Source organism: Aptenodytes forsteri, unplaced genomic scaffold (assembly GCF_000699145.1).
Source record: "Aptenodytes forsteri isolate BGI_AS27 unplaced genomic scaffold, ASM69914v1 Scaffold136, whole genome shotgun sequence".
NCBI lineage: Eukaryota > Metazoa > Chordata > Aves > Sphenisciformes > Spheniscidae > Aptenodytes > Aptenodytes forsteri.
In genome coordinates, this window is record NW_008796111.1 from 432,843 (window position 1) to 445,833 (window position 12,991).

Consider the following 12,991-nt stretch of genomic DNA (forward strand, 5'->3'; position numbering starts at 1 on the left):
TCTTTGTTTTTAATCCTGTGTTTCTTGGTTGGGTTGGTGGGAGCTCATGGCAGATGCTTGAGTGAAAATCTCCTGGCCCCTAACGGTACCGGTGAAGGGCAGGAAGAAAGGGATCAGGTGTGGGACGTCCTTGGGGATGTGCAGGACCTCCCTGAAGGTTGTCCAGCTTGGTGGTGTACCTGTGCAAGTCCAAACACGTCCTGCTTCATCCGCTTGGGTCATTAGGTTCCCAGAGTGATTATAGGTTTCTAGAGAAAGTTGAAGAGGTGCAGTGAACTGCAGATAGATGCACAGACTTGCTCCAAGGCCTTGCAAACAAGAGCATTGCAGGACGTGAAGCTCTAAAGATGTGGTCTCCATGTGATTTGCCCTACCTCAATGGGTGTTCTGAGGTGTAAATACATGCGTTTAAGCAGCAAAACCTCATGACATCATGAGATTGTGCCAAGGGGAACTGCAAATGTGCCTGTTCTCGCATGGTTTCTCTAAACATCTGCTGGAGACAGGACACTGAATTAGAGACCTCTTTGGTCCAACTTTTGAGACTGCAGCTGCGATCGTTCACTGCAGCACAAGCTGGCAGCCTGTCCAGCCCAACGCTGGGGAAAACATCCCCTGGAAGCACCTATGAACTTGAGGTGACATATTCGATACAATGCGCTGATTGCAGTGGTGTATCACCTATCCTGGCGAAGAACTTAGCTCAGGAGGCCCAAGACTCAGTGGACCCAGTGTCTATCATCGCCTGTAGAGATGTATTTAACTCACGTCTAGGTAGTGCTGTGAATTAAACTACCTGCCTAAGTGACAGATCTGGGGGAGTCTAACAGGCACCGACACTATCGATCTCCCGCCCTAGTACACTTATACTGCTGAGTGAAGAGAACAATATTTCTATTTAAAAACAAATTTTAATTTAAACCAACAGCCAGTCCAATAAAAGATGAAGTGTCTTTAACTTGAAATGATAAAAATGAAAACAAGTAATCTTTCTTTGTGGTACGGCTTTCGTTTTTGGTTTGAAAGGATCTAGTGTTTCATAAGACTTATTTGTAGAGGGACAAGAATAACTTTTTGGTTCAGTTCTTGGCTAAAGCAGAGTTTGTTTTGATTTGTGTGTTTTTTTGGTTTTTTTTTTTTTAAAAACAAACTTTTAAATAGTTTCTGGCTTGAGTTTTTATTGGCGATCCAATCCCCTTACACACAGATTTTTTAATTGTTTCTATAAAAACCAGCATTGAGTGGAAGAATGTTGTTCTAAGCTGCAGCACGTGTACAGCTCAGCACAAGCCGACTTCAGCCGTCGATCTGTGCACCGCCTCGAAGTGGTCCGAGAAGGTAACCGAGGAAAATGAATCGACGTCGGTAGATCTGAATGCATGATGTGGAGCTCTGCGCTTCCAAGGTGGGGGGAAAAAAAACCAATGTTGAAGTCTGCTGCAGTGTCTCACTTGAGCTGCACCACAAGAGGGCAACCCGAGGCCACGAATCCTCTGCTCACGCCGGGGAGAAGCTGGTAGGAGCACCGGGAAAGGATGACATGCTGGAAAACGTAGCCACCACCTCCCTGGTGCAGAGCAGGACCTGCCAGAGGGGAGGTGGCTGTGGCAGCGTGTTTTGTGGGTGTCCACACGGCTACATGCAGCAGTGCTAATTGCAGGTGGTTTTCTCGATGGGGAGCAATTTGTCGGCGTTGGCTAAATTCATGCCAGATGCTTCTCCGTCTTGCGGATCAAGGCAGAGGTTGCTGCTGTCGGTCCACGTTAGTGCTCTGGGACTCTGCCCTGTTAATTAACGTCTGCCAACATCTGCTGAAATTAAAGGTGTGAAATGCGTTTCCTAGCAGAACTTACTCCGGTGCTGTTGCTGCAAGTCTTAAAGGAGGTTTGAGGTTCTTGTGCAGCTGAGCTGCCTTACCCCATCCCCTGCAGAATAGCCATGAAGGCTCCAGTCCATGTGCAGAAGGCAGGGAAATGGGGCCCCCGGCCAGCCTACAGCCCGCCTTGCCCAAATCACATTACAGCAATGGAAAATGCAATTAGGTATTTGGTAAAAGCCCTCTCTGAGAAGGGTGGCCAAACACTAGAGCGAAGCCTGGGGACATGGTGGAGCATCTTAGGCTGTTCGATACTGTGTGGAGCCATACTCTCCTGTCCAGGCAGCATCTGCTGCTTCACGGTACCCTCCTCCTCCTGCACTTGGAGAGCAGGGGATGCAACATGAATGCAGCAGAATTATTGAGCTGAAATTGAGACTAAAGAAATAATTCCCAGTTCACCACTGGCAATGCGAGTGGAAATGACCCTGTGGAACCAGACAATGGTTTTAAACTCTTCTGACACTGGAAACATCACTCTGGAAATGGGTGGAGTAAGCTGAAAATGCCTTAAGACTGGTTTAAAATGGCTGGATTTTCGAAAGAGAGTTTGGAAAAAAAAAAGTGTGTCCACTTGCAGAGGGATGAGCGATCCCTGCCTGACAGCCACATTCCTGCTGGGAAGGGGATTCCCTGCTGGGAGGCGATGGCTGCCCGGCAGCCCTGGTCATGCTGGGCTGAGCCTTGCCGGGGCCGTGCCAGGGCTGCCGTGTTCATGACCTGACTCAGAACAAGGGCTCATTTAAACAGTAGCAGGAGCTCAATTAAAACGGAGACACTCTCAATTTAGAAGTACGTAACGGCAGGAAAAACAACCCGTGATGAGTTAAAGAACTGACTCAGGCCAGCAAAGGCCAGTCCTGAAATAGACCTCGAACGGGGCTTGTTGAAAATGCTTCCATCAGAACAGTTTCCTGATGGAGAATTTGGCATTTCTACTCAAAGAAATCTTTCAAGAAAAGCATCTGCTTCTGTGGAAAATTTCATCTTTTTGGGTTGGAAAAACGGAGCATGTGAAAACTGCAATCTTTCAGTCCAGCGACGTGTCGTGCCAGTTTTCAGGCAGACTCCACCTCTGTGTTGAGCTTCACTTCTCATTCCTGTGGTCCCCAACTCATCTTTACAGGAGGGGAACCCCCTCTAATTATCAAATCTACCCCTCACCATCTCCCTGCTTTTCTTAGCAACTGCCACGCACACCATTAAAGCCTCCCCCTTGGTGGGGAGGACTGTAAGGTCAGCTTTTGGAGCAGTATGTGTGGCAGCTCCCCTGGGACACCAAATGCTCTCCACCACCTCCACGCCCTGTCCCTTCTGACATGGGCTTCTGGGGAACCCATCTCCATCCCATGCCGATGTTTTGTGCATCCTGGGAGGTGGCGGTGACCGGACAGCCAGGAAAGACAACTCATTCTACTGGGCTTATTTGTGACTTTACTGAATTATTTGGCAGCAAATGGTTTGTTCTCCAGGTGTTCCTGTACTTCCCTCCTGCCTCCTTCCTCATTTCTGTTAATGCTCCAGGTGTTCCTGTATTTCCCTCCTGCCTCCTTCCTCATTTCTGTTCCTATCCCTGAGCACCAAACTCCTGATGGAAATCTAACATATCAGATGGAGAAGTTGCCTACCCGGGTCCATGCAACAGGGCCAGGGTTAGTCCTAGGACCTGTCTGTTGACTCAGGATGCGTTGCCCTGTAAAGCAAGCGTTGTTGGACTTTATTGTGCCTGCCGTCGTCATCAGTGAGAGCTTACTCTTCAAAAATTACTCAAGGAAATGGGAAGGTGTGGAAGGGAGCAGCATTACTGGGTAAGAGACCAGGGTGAGACCTGAGTTCGGGTGTTGGGAAGGGCTCAGAAGAGGCCTCTGCATTATGAGTAATAACCCTTCCAGTTATAGTGCCTAGGATAAACATGATGAAAGGAAAGGACATCAGCGTACATGTGTCAGATGGAAATAAATAGTTTAAAGCACACAAATGGTCTAAAAACTGTTAATTGTGCAACCCTCCTCCATAGCAGGCCTTGTTGCCCCACTACTGAAAGCTGAGGCTGCTTCTGGAGGCAAGGTGTTGAGCTCCAGCGGTGCACCAGTATTTGCTGTGTTTGGCAGTTCCTGTGCTTCCCAAGCTATCTTCTATGGGTATGTTGAGCTGGAAAAACCATAGGGCATGGGGTGTTTTGTTTGTAATAGCAGTTCTGCTTCTGTATTCAACTGGGCCCAAGAAGAGGAAGCAGCCTTGAAGGCGTTAGAGGCCCAGAAGACAGTCTGGGTCTCAAAGAAGTGTTGGTGTAAGGTTTGGGCAGGGTAGGGTTGGTTTGCTGTTCTGCCACGATTCTCCCCGTCTGTACAAAAGACCAAACTCTGTAAAAAGGAGATGTACCTACCCCTGGAGGGGACCTGCAGAGGAGATGCTGGTGGCTTTGAGTTCTCGTTCCAGTTCTCCATGTCACTTCTGCCTCTCTTTCCCCTTGCAGTCATCGATGTGGGTAGATGATGCGCATCTGATGGTGCTAGGATGTGCCATGTGCCTAAGACTATGCAATGATTTGAGGTTCTTGGGCAGAAGGACTTGCAGAAATGTTGAAAAGAAATAATCTTGTGGCAGGATATTCCTTATAATGTGGAATAACCCAGGTCTGAAACATTAATCTGATACGGAAGTGCTTCTATCCATTTTTTTTAAACATTGCCTTCAACACAGAAGCCTGGAAAAACTACAGGGCCCTTGCAAAAATGGATACTTACATTCATATTTAAGTGCCCAGACTTGAAAATAGTGGGGGGAAAATGTCTTAAATACTACACTTTCCCAAGACCACATCAGCAGCGGGTTGGCGGAGGCTCTCTGCAGTCAGCAGAGGGAGTGTCTCACGTTTGTGTCCCATCACCCAGAGAGCTGTGGTCAGAGAATTGCTTTAATTCCTAGCAGCCCTATGCATGCAAAAAAGCTTCATAGAAAGGGGGCTTTGTGCGTGTATGTGGTTCTTCGAGGCCTGGGCATTGTCATGAGATGGGCTCGCTGCTGATGTGAGCGAGGGGCTGAGCTGAAAACCCGCCTGGACCCTGGGACGAACGTGTTTTCCCCACGTGAACTTTATGAAAGGACTTCTCAGTCCATTTAAGAAAACAAAAAAGTGTTAGGAGCAGAGGCTTGGCCAAACTCGGGGTCCCAGTGTGGAGACTGGAGGGAACAGAAAAGCCTCAGTGGAGAGCATTTTCTAAAAAAACAACCCAGGTACAGGCCAGGCTTGTGTTTCTGTGCTAGCGCAGGGTCTATTTACCAACTTTCCTCTGCCCAGAGGCATTTTAAAGAGAAGATAGGAAAGAGCCCTCTGTCCCAAGAGCTGGTGTGTCCTGTTTTCTGGTGTCTTGGGATATAAAGGCTTGTTAAAGCACAGGCGCAGCGCTGCAGATGTGTTGTTTAACATCAAGGCTCGTGTGGCGGCTGCTGTCGGAGCCAGCGCTGGCCCCAGGGTAGGAGCAGCAGTGATGGAGAGCCCTGCGTGCAACTCCCCTCTGTCCCCATGGGATGCTCCATGCCTTTTTGCAGGAGATGAGGTCTCGCGCAGGCCGCAGGGTGCTTCCCTCTCCTCACCCCCGTGTGGGCCTGGGTCTATATCATGAAAAAGCCATTTGATCAATTGTATTTATGTGCCAAATTTCCCTGTAGCGCTTGGGAATAGGTGTGCTATTTGTAAAAGCAGCCTGTTCTCTTCCGAGCGGCCAAAGCATCTTCGAACACTGGGGAACTATTGATTCTTCTTCCATTGCCAGGACTTTTGAGAAATGAAACCACGACAGAAGGTACGAGCTTAACAAACTGGTAATGTCCCAGTTGATTTCATCTGCTTCCTGCAGCCCCAGAGCACCAGATCCCCCACCCCACACCCCAAGCAAGGCAGTTCTGAGGTCAGGCTCTGTCATGCTGGGGGCCATGCTCCCCTTGACGGTCTGCAGCATACAAAGGGCTGATGAGAAAGGGATTCAGTCCAGTGTATTGGCATTCGTGTGTGGTGGTCGTATTAAAAGTACTTGCTGTCAGCCTAGCCATCACTTATAATTGGCTTTTATTTTTCCGTGCGCCTCCTGGCAACAGCAGCTCTTCCCAGGCTGCTAGCAGGGTGCTGGGTCTGGGAAGGCTGCTCTGTGCATGAGAGGTATGTGGGAAATGGTCAGAATTGGCTCAGGAAGGGTAACGCGGCGCCTTCCTGCCTGTCTCTAGGTTTGCCTGAGCATCCCACCAGAAGCATTTCCCTCCGCAGACTCGCTGTCAAGCACTGGCAAAGGCCATCTATGTTATGGCTGGGTGGCTTTTGATTTACCGGGGACAGTGCATCACGTTTGGGGTGGGCAAGTTTGCAATCACTTGGTTACGGTACAATAACCAAGTTATTGTGCAAACACTTGGTTATTTTGGGGAAGGTGGAGTTTCGTTGCGGTGCTGCATGGCCATCCTCACCCGAGGAGCACCAGAGAAGAGTGCTCAACATAATGCGTTTAGGCCTGGAATTAGTTTTTTAGATTATGGTGTTCTTATGCATCACAGCTGCATAAAGCAGCAAAATGCATGGAGAGTTCAGAGCATACTTACAGTAACGATACTGTACAACGCAGACAGCTGTTGGAAGAACCTCTTGCAGTTGCAATCTCAGATGCTAAAAGTATAGAACTCTTTGGCTCGGGCCAGTGAGCAGCACGTGGGGGTGAATTTGCCCCTCAGAGGTGGCTTGGCCAGGTGGGTGCCACTGATTTGCACAGTGGGAGTTGCATCACCTGGGCCAGCTACACATTTTCTGTTTTGAGGAGATGCACTGAGTTTTGGGATATCCTAAGATACAAATCTTTGACAAGTTCTGAGTTGCTGTAAAGAACCTTTTTACTTTTTTTTAATCTTACCCCTAATACTGGAGCACCTAAAGTTACAAACACTTGAAAGTCAGACCAAGATTTCCTTGAAATAATCCCCGTAAGCATTTGAGATGTCACTATTGTCTAGTCTATGTATCTTAGACATTACTGGTTCCATCTGATTGTGTTTGCAAATAGAATAATCTAATGACCTAATTTCTGAAGGAGGCCTGTTATTTATTAACCGTGATGTAAATTCTACCAGCATCAGAATAAAGAACATCGGGGTTTTGAATTTCTGCTATTTTTAAAGATCCAAATCTCTAGGGCAATTAATCATTTTTCTGACATATTGAATTCAGTCATGTGTTATAGCAACAAAACTTCATATGGGCAGTTTATGATGCAACATTAACTTGTCAGCAAGAAGGACAATTCATGACTGTCTACGAGTAGCAAGTGGCAGGCATTTGGACAACTGTCCCATAGTTTTGCAAGCATCAGCAAATTTTGTTGGCAAAGCTTATGTAGGCAGAGCATAATACACGCTTTTGCTCATATATATTAAAAAAACAACAAAAAATATAATCCCTTGCCAGGAGTTTCCACTTATTTTTCCATAATGAAAGCTGGAGGGTCTGTAAAAGTTGGCCTCATAAAAAGAAGTTGCATCGGATGACTTTTTCCTTTACAAGGAGATGGAAGAAATTTGAGTTTGTTTGGATGCACGGGTCTTCCTAAACCGCAGTTTATCAGCTACGTTAGTGCAGTCTTCCCAAGCTGTAGTTTATCAGCTGTTAGTGCAGCAAGGAGGGCTCTCAGACAGGGACTGCGTGAACAAAGCGATGGTGCCTGCCGTCGAAGCGTACAACAATAAGGGCATGGGCAAACTGAGCATGGGAGCACCATGCGTTTTTCAGAAGAAGCAACGGCCTTAGCACACCAGAAGCCTGGCTGTTTTCAGGGGGGGAGTTGAGGTATCAGAGCAAAAAGCTGCAAAACTTTGAGGGAGGATAGGGGTACACTTTGCTGCTGTTTATGGTGGAGCTCTGAAGGGTCCTTGAGAGTGCAGGGAAGTGGCTTTGCTTTGGTGCAGTAGAGAAAGTCAAAAGATAAACGCAAAAGGAGGAATTACACAGGGGAAAGACAAACGGATTAAGAGAAATCTTTATGGTACTGTTCCAGGCAGATACGCGCCGAGGCGAGACCGTCTGCCAAGGCCAGAGGAAAGGCGGCTGCAAGGAATCTGACTATGAGCTAACGCGTGGACCTGAATGGGGATTTTGGCAGGGTGGAGACGGGGATTTCGGCAGGGTGGGGGAATACGAGAGGCCATGTTCTTGGAGTGGTAAACCCCGTGCAGTTATTGTGCTTGGGTCTAGTCCGGGAGCAGGGAGCAAGCTGAGTGAGTCAAAGCAATGGCCGGGTTGTTGGCAGGAGGGCTGGGAAGCTGGTGGTTCACAGCAATCAAAGATATGTTGGGGAGGCTTTCTTGGGCTGGTGGGGAGAGAGGTGAAGAATTTTAACTGGAATAAGGCTGGGTTGAAGACTATGTATATACCAGAGGACATAGGTGGGAAATCAGTGGCAGGTGAAGTAGCCTAAAATTGTTTGATGTGTTCCACAAGGCAAGAAGATACTAAGGATTAAATGTTGATGTAGGTGATTATGAACTGCTTTTCCGCTCATAAGTGGGTTTGGACTGAGCCTTAATACAGAATTGAGATGATGAACTAGGGAAAGTGTGGGGGTAGTGCTGGCCTTCACCCAGACACACATAGACCAGGCTGAAAACGCCCAACCTCATAGCACGCTCTCCCCATGCATCAGCGGGGGATTTGGTGCGCAGTGGAAAAAGCAATGCTCCAATGTCAGTGGGTAGCAGGGTTTTCAAAACACAGCTGGAAAAGAAAGCATAAATGCAGGGATGGGAGGCTTTATAATGCAGATGCATGCACAGTGTCATGTGCACAGAGTGGCTCCACTGCGTTTCTCCAGCGCTCCAAGGTACCTTTGTGGCCCAGGAGGAGGCTGTGCTCTGCAGGACTGCTTCCGCATGAATGGTTGCGGTTTGAACGGGATACGTGGGCCGTATGTATGGCATGTCCTGGCTGCTCCTCCTGACCACAGATCACACCCTTTTTCCAGCTGAGGGACGCTGGCCTCATTCTTCTAGTTGGGAGCAGAGAGACTTAAACTACTTAGGCTTAAGCTGGATAAAAGAGGCTTCTATAGCAGCAGCTTTTGATGGAAGGCATAAGTTACATACAATTTGGGGATGGGAACATATGGCCTCCAGTATCTTCACATACCTCCCAGAACACAGTAATTTTTGTCTTGTTTGTCTCAGATCAGTTGATTGCTGTAATGTGTTGAAGACCGACTTATGAAGGACACAAATGCAAATTGTCCGGATCAAAGGAAACAGAGGGAGTACAATAAGAGATCAGCGCAGCTGAGTTGGGAGCTGCTCAGTGCCCTGAGACTCAAAAAGGAAAGACAAAAAAAAAAAAAGTAGAAACTAGATCAAACGAATAGGCATGCCTCCAAAAAATAGTAGAAGGAAAAATCATTGTGAATCAGACCAAACAGGCAGCTATTCTCTGCCTACTGCAGAAGGAAGCTCATGTTAAAAGATGCCAGAACGTTTCCTGACTTCAGCATGTCCATCCAAACCTGCACAACTGCAGTTTGCTATTTCGGTTAATGCTCTACAGGCATTGATGATGGTATGGGCTCACACTAGAGGTACTTAAATAATTGGCTGGGATAAAATTCACCCTGAAGTACCCAGAATAGTGCCAAAGAGGTTTTTGAGCACCAGTATGTTCTTGGCTCCCTTCAAGGACTCCTGGGGATGAGTGAGGTTACACAGAACTGAAAGGACAAACCTAGTACTTGGCTTTAAAAAGTGGAGGCGGGGGGGGAAGAAACCAGGAACTACAGAGCAGAGCAGCTTACCTCTGGTTTCTGGAATAAGGCAGTGGCTTGTGACTGCCTAGGGGATAACAAGGCCGTGTCAAAAATACAACCCATTAAATCAAGCCAGTTTGCTTCAGTGATATAGCAAGAGGGCTTATGGCTGGGGAGGAACAGTAGATGATGATGATGTGGGTAATGTTTTTGATGTTTTAGCTCTTGATGTTCTTGTATACAAGCTAGAAAAACATGGTGTAGACTGTAATGTGGCAAGGTATATATCAGTAATTCATTTTTCCAAGTTACTAATTACTGTCAGGGAATATCACCAAGCTGGAGGTGTGAAGAACTTCCCAGGTTCCAAAGAGGTCAAGAACAGTGCGGTGGTGCTTTGTCCAGGTTTTAGGATCACTTTATATATGCATTAATGAACTGCATGATAGGATAGGGCATAGTCTTATGAAAGTTGCAGGTAGCAGCAAAGTGGAAAGGCTTCAACCATGCTGGAAGATGGGATTCAGCTTGATCTTGAGAGAATCCCTCCTAGAGGAGAAAGAAACCCTTTGTGTTTCTCTAAACAAGAGTGAATATTTGTGGGAACAGTGCACTGCATGACTGCAGGATGGAAGAACTTGTTTCTGTGAATCACAAACTGAGCACAAGTCAGAAATATCGTACTATTGTAAAAAGGGGAGGGAGTATATTAAGCGCCGTGCTGGGAGGCGTACACCAGAGCACTGCTTCTGTGAAACCCCCTCCCACCCTACATGCGTGGGCAAGGCCTCCATAGAAGACCGGCCCAACTTTGAACTTGTGCTGAAGGAAAACAGGGCAAACTAAGTCAGTCCTGAGGCAAACAAGGAGAATGACCAGATGTGTTGGCTTTGCCAGAAGGTCCCCAGAAACTGCCAAGAGGTGGGAGGGGAGGTACCACATTCAAAATTGGGAAGAGTTTATGGGAGATCTCTAGATGAATAGGCTTTTTCAGCTCTCATGCTGTTGCTTGGTGGGAAAGTTGGGACAGGAGGAAGCCGTAATGTGGTAGCCAGGGCTTGCTCTGCTTCTGCTCACCATGGTGCTTGGCCAGGGAGGTGACAGTGGTGTCTTCACCTGCTTTTCCTCCAGTGGACTGCTGGCAATGCCTAGGACATAATTCCCTGCACCTGTTGCTTGGGAACTTCTCCAGGTCCTTCCAGGCTGTGATGAAGTGGCTCTGTCCTGCTCTGTTCCAAGAGACAGAGTAATTTGTGACAGATATACATCCACTGAGAGACAAGTTAATCTGTGTTATGGCAGTGGTTATCATGCAATGTTAACAGTACAAAAACAGATTCCAATGCAAATGCAATTCGGGGAGGCAAACCAGCTGATCCCATAGTGTTAGCTTCTTTCAAATGTAAATCTAGATACTACTTTGATAAATTTTGCACTGAAATTCAGCTTCGCAAAAAATCAATTTGAGCTCGCCTTTGCTCAAATCCAATAAATGGCTATGGGTTGAAATACTTGTTCTGAGTTAGGAAAAACATGAGGTGGTTTTCACGTAGGCATCACAAGTGAAAATCCCTGTTTCAGTTGTACCTGTGAGGCTTTTCAAATCTACCCTTCTAGTCAGAGATAAGCAGGGTTAAATGTGTGATGGATTTTCAGAACAGTAATAATTCCTTCCCTCAACGAGTGTTTTCTTTGTGCACTAGCAGTTTATTGTCTTGTGAAACCTGAAATGGATAAGATTGTTTTTCTTCTTTCTTTGTGTTTTTTTTTTTTTTTGAGGACTTGTGTAAATGAGGCCTGATTCAAAGCAGCCCATGCTGCTTAAGTATAATAAGTCAGATCAGATAAGACCACTTCCCTCAGCCACAGGTTCGTATGGTGTGTCTGTTGTTGCCAGCTAGTGATATCTGTTCTGAGCATTTTTGGGGCAGAGGGAGATAAAATTTTGACCTCAGAAAGCTCTGCTTCTGAGATAGCTCCATGGGTTTTCCAGGGTAATGTTGCTTTTCAATTCTGCCGGGAAGAAAAAGCAGTCCTCCACCAAAAGAAGAATCAAAATATGGTCTCCTCTAGACCTGGCTGTTCAGGTAGATCCCAGGATAGGGGCACACTGATGTTGTGCGTTATCTTCTCACAGGAGAAGATATTGCTGTTTATTTTCATGTCTGTTTAACAACGTGAGTAGGGATGCCATCCTGGCACTGCAGAGTGTCATCAAAGGTCTGCTTGCAGCCAGCTTTGCATTGATGTAGGTTCTCATGATGTTCCTGCAAGTCTTTAGTGATGCTGGAGCACCTGGAGTCTTGTGCCTTTATCTGAGATTGCAATGTTCGCTTGTCTGGGGTGCAGGCTGGCTGCAAAACAAATGCTCAGCCTTATGTACGAAAATACTGTGTGCAAAAGCTAGTGCCATGTGTATCTGCTGAAATGTCTTTTTGCACGTTGTCAAACACTAAGCAAACCTCTCAAAGGCCCTGTGAAGCCTTGCTTTACAGAGCCAGGGCAAACCAAGCAAGCGTAGGGAGTTTATATTTTAACACAGATAAACTATTTCAGCCTTTGGTAGTTCTCCAAGCAGATGCCAGCTACTTGGAAACAGAGGAGCTTGCTTATTCCTGCGTTCCTCTCTTGTCCTGTGCCTCAAATTCCAGTGCACTGACAGCACAGCCAGAGGTGCCCTGGTTGGTTTCTAGCAAAGTTAGCAATATGTTTTCCTGTCTATGCATTTAACATTACCTGCACATCTTCCCCCAGCTCCTCCACCGCCCGTCCTGAAGTGCACAAACATCGATCCTGTCACCTCTGCAGTCTGGAGCCTTATTTTTCATCATCAAATTCACACTGAAGGGAGGGAGTTTGCACCAAAACACCTGACTTCCTTGTTGCTCCTGGTTTGTAGCCAGAAGGCCTCAAAAAGCCATCTCGCTGCATGCCAGGCAGCTGACAGAAAACCTCCTGTCAGCCCACTTGTCTCCACAGGGAGGGTTTATCCAGCAAATTCCATAAAGTAGCCTGTAAAAGGCAATTAAACAAGGTGCCCAGAAATGTATGGATTTCTAGTGTTTTGCACTTTACCATGCACCAGTCGGTATTGGCTGCACAGCAGACCTCATTGGTTTTGTCCGAAAGCTTCTCCCCATCTCCTGCCTCTGCCTTAGCAGATAACTGCTCCCTGTGAGAGTCCAGCTGGCCGTCTTAGACGGGATCACGGGGGCTCTAGTTTGTTCCGATTCTTTCCCTGCTTGCCAGTCTTTTGACAGAAGCCTTCTAGGATTGAGTAGGAGGATCTCTGTCTCGGGGAGCTGGGCTTTGCTTTTTAAAGCCCAGTTCTTTCATGATGACCTATTACCTT